Genomic DNA, 4,583 nt, shown 5'->3' on the forward strand with positions numbered 1-4,583 from the left:
AGCCGTCTATAGGAGCCGGCTCTGGAAGTCAAGTAGGGAATCTGTTAGTTTGCCTCTCCGGGGAGAACAGTGAGCTGGTATTAATCTTGATGAACAACAGCCCTGTGACTTTTGCTTGTCTGTATCATTCCCTACAGAGGTTAGTCCAGGTGACTGATGGCAAAGCCTCTCCATCTCAAAGGAGTAGAATGTGAAGAGCTACATTTCGAAAATGTGACACTTGAGCTTAAAAAAAAAAAAAAAAAAAAAAAGTGTTGGCTTGATGGTAACATTATTCATTCTTTAAGTGATTAATCCACATATGTGCCAACAGGCAGCCTACGCCAGTATGCAAGACTCACCACAGACAGGCCAATGTATAATTTGTTTTCAACCAATGTCATAATTTAGAATTATATAAATTGCATTTAGTATTATTTACTGATTTCATTTGGTAAGAGTAAAGTGCTTTTATTTTGAAGTCTCCGCGCAAGGCCTCTTGGGACGCTCGTGAGTGAGAGAGTTGGCAAGTTAACAGCAAGCAAAGCACGGACAATTTAATGGTCCGATAAAAGTTTTGAGGTTGTTATAGCGGATGTCAGCGATCTAAGGAAACCTCTATTCCCTTGTGTACAGCATGCAGCCAACGAGGTATGTTTTATGTTTTGTGTCTGTATTTTACTTTGGTGAACGTTATTTTACATGCTGTGCATGCCATTGTATGTTCATATTAAGCTAATGTGGTCTTTATTTTCTCGTTATACTGTGCGTTTAGTTTTCAGGGTGGATTTGGAGAAGAAGCTTCAAATAAACCTGTAGCAAGAAAACCACTTGTGTCTGCCAGTGCTTTGAGGGAATTATAGATCTTAAAATATTATTGGTGTTCCCTACAAAACCTTTCTACCACAACAAAATAGTACAAGACCAGCAGGGTGTGTAGTTTAACAAATGCGGAGATATTTTTCACCCAGGTCAAACTTCCCCTTCAGGGATCAATAGACAACAACAAAATAATACATCAAGAAACATTGTCTCAATATGGTTACCAAGTGCTTTAAAATGACACCCTTTATAATGACTTCACTGTGCTATCATTTATAAAGTGCTTTCAAGTGAGTGACTATTGTTTTGTATTTAGAGGTCACAGAAATTAAAGCATCGCCAGCTGTTCTGCTAAACAACCATCAAAGGAAAATCTGATGGTGATGAAAATCCATCTTCTATAAGCTGGAAAGCTTGGCAGGATCAGAAAAGCCATCGAAAAGTAAAAAGGTTACTGGTTCAAAAACAAGCCTTGACCTCACCAATACTACAAATACTGAGTACTAGTATTTACGAGTTGACCTTAAATGCTACAAAATAAGTACCAGAAACAGGAAAGACACCAAGAAGTATTCTACAGACGCATAGACCAATGTCATCGTGGTTAAACAATAATAACTTCTAATATTGGTAAGGCAGCTCATTTTACAGCCAAAATAAACAGTTTGTTAAAAACAGGTTAATATCGTATTATGCATTATGATCCTTTTTTTCTAGGTAAGATTTAATACATCTGTAGGGCTTTTATTAAAGTTTGGGTGCTGTACCATCTCTACTGTAACACCACCCCTCCACTTTAAAAGTAAGAACTTAAATGTGTACAGTTTTAGCTTTTTATAATATACTTTTTCAAATTGATTTACATTCTACAGGAATTCTCTAAAGGCCCTGCATTTGTATAACGTTGTATACAGTATTAATCATTCCTCTCTCTAATAATTGTCTTTCCATTTTGATTGTGAAATCAGCACCCACACTGAGAAGCTTCCCAGTACAGTACATACAGTACAGGTGGTTTCCCTATATGAGGATCTATACAGCAGTGGGTGTTCACCGGGTGCAGAGCAGGGAAATCTACCCTTTGATGAGATTAGCTGAGTGGTGTACTTGAAATAACCTTTCATGCGCTGCCATTATTGTATTAATCTATTCTAAAACAATTTGGTTGAATTAATTAGGCTCTACATATTTCAGCAATGCTCACAGGCTGCCTGGAAACAGATGGCTCTGAGGGCGAGCCACTTTCCAACGGATGTGTATGGCTGAGGAGTAAAACGGGAGAGAAGAGAAATAGGAATGACGAAGGAAAGGAAGAAGCAGTGGTGTGAAAGAAAGGAAAAAAGATGTGTCACACCAACACCTCTGTATTCTGTACCTGACAGACTGACGAAAGAGAAAACGAGTCAAAGATTAAGCAAAGGGAGAAAGTTGCTCAGGTCCTAATGCCTATCAGTTCCTCTGCAGCTGACAGGAGATTGGTAGCTTAACAACAGTTGGGCGAAGAAGGCTATTATCTCAATCCTACAGTGTTCTGGATGGGTTCAACCTTGAACAGCTTGTAGATGATGAGCCTATCCATATGGTGTTTAAAACGCTCAGCGTTTCCTAAGCCATTAACCTTCAGGACACCTTGCACTTGTCCTCCACTTTGACTGACAGCTATGTGTACATTTTATAAAACATCCCCACCATTAAGTACAATTTCTAGCACTGAATTATATCCCAATCACATATAACAGAGGCCCCTTAAAATAAGGCATTTTCTTTCACACAAAAAAGTTACATTTAGATTAAAGTCAGAAAAAATACAGAATAGCCTTTAATTTGTTTCACTTTAATCATCAGTTGAGCCCACATATTTATCTGAAACCCAGGTTGGAAACCACCGGTATAAACGATTTCTTACTGGTAATTGAAATGTTAGTATTGGTCAGATTTCTATCAGGTTTTGTTTGGTTAAAATGTGCAAATACCCGTGCTCACTCAAAGGCTGAGTCTCACTTTCAAAGGGATTTGCAACAGTGCAAAGTGGTGAGGACATTTAAGATGTTTTACAGACTGTGGCGTGTAGATTTAAGAGCAGAGGAGCTTGAGTGCTGAAGTGCCGAAGAATTTACAAGCCGCTGCCACATCATGAAGGACAAGTTAATGGGTAGCAGAGAGGAGGTGGATCATAATGCACTTTGTGGCCCGGGTCCAGCCCAGTCTTGACTTTTTAACAGGAATCTCAACCTTGCCCTCAGAAAGGAAGGACAACAAAGGAGAGAAAGTGATAGCGAAGAGGGAGGGAGGAAGTAATGGAGAGGCGGAGAGACAGTAAGAAAGATGATACAGAGGTTCTGGGGTTAGCTAATGTTGCCACAGAGTGCTTAGCTCAATCCAAGTCCACATCAACTCTAGTTTCAGGGTTTGGGTAATGGACATCAAACCCCTGGCACTCTCTCCGGAGCCAGGGAAATTAAAGTTTTCCAACTCCTGACTTGGCAGGAGCTGTGGCAAATGATACCTTTCACCTGAGAGGGAGGAAGAGAGACGCTGCAGCGAGAGTGATGTCACTGGCAGAGCTCTCTCAAGCCATTTCAGAAACAGCTGGAGCTGGAGACGCAACACATGAAATGAAACACAAAGGGTGTGACATGCCAGCATCAATCTATATTGTATGTTATATTTCTATGACACAAGCTGATAAACTACAAATTACTATATCACATTGCCCTAACTGCCCTCTCTTTCTCTGGCAGTATGGCAGGCTGTGGCCCGTGCCAGGGTCTCCACTCTTCCTGCATCACTACCGTTTAAACTAACATGGACGTCCTGCTGCCCAACACGAGTCAGGCAGAGTGATCCCTTGTGCCTGCTTTTATTACCTTGTTGACACCAGCTGCTAGTTTTAAGCACTTTTAAATGCTGAGGCTCAAATCACAGAATTAATGCCGTTATTCCTGCCCAGCTTTCTTTTTGGCAGTGCTTTTAAGCCCCAGACTTAACAACAAGCCTGGGTTTTATGCATTCAGACAGCTGGTGGGAATAAGGCAGTTGCCAGTGGTATAAAACACTGCGTGTGTAATTGTGTGTGCGTTTATAAATGTGGTAGGCGTGTGCCTTCGTGTGTGGGAGAGCATCTGAATATTAAAAAACTGTCTTTTAAAAGTTGCTTGTCCGTGGTCCAAATATTAAAATTGCACATTTGTCATATTGGTCAGTCTTTGTAAACAAGAATTTATCTGTCATGCTCAATATTTGGCATTAATAAAAGGTGATTAAAATGCGGTGGAAATGTGACATACTGGAAACCAAATGTTGCAGATTCCTCCTTCCTCTTCACCAGTTTGACACTCTACTTCCGCTCTCGCCACACTGGCACGCTTCCTTACTACTGCGCCTGTGTGAAGTCACTCGCCTCACACACACCACACTCATGAAAAGTATGCCACACGCGCCCCCCCCACCACACACACACACACACACACACACACACACACACACACACACACACACACACACACACACACACACACACACACACACACACACACACACACACACACACACACACACACACACACACACACACACACACACACACACACAGCTGTACCTCTCCTTATGTGCAGAGAGTGTTGATCCCAGTTCTTCTCTCACACACAGTGAACATATGTCAGTCAGACTCTGTATTCCTTCTTCTGAATAAAAAGTTTGCTTCTCTTTTAATACAGCACTTCTAAAGTCTCCTCAGACTCATGTAGATAGACCCTAAGCGATACGTGGAGGTGACCTCGTTG

The 4,583-nt window shown here is 41.2% G+C and overlaps 1 long non-coding RNA gene across 1 annotated transcript; it reads left to right on the forward strand.

The window, feature by feature from the left end:
• The first annotated feature begins 521 nt into the window (after positions 1–521).
• Positions 522–4,144, forward strand: LOC120548782. The gene is made up of 3 exons (XR_005637281.1): positions 522–630; positions 3,289–3,458; positions 3,543–4,144. It is a non-coding gene; the product is annotated as an uncharacterized LOC120548782 (long non-coding RNA).
• The last annotated feature ends 439 nt before the right edge of the window (positions 4,145–4,583 follow it).

This window comes from Perca fluviatilis, chromosome 20 (assembly GCF_010015445.1).
Source record: "Perca fluviatilis chromosome 20, GENO_Pfluv_1.0, whole genome shotgun sequence".
Lineage (NCBI taxonomy): Eukaryota > Metazoa > Chordata > Actinopteri > Perciformes > Percidae > Perca > Perca fluviatilis.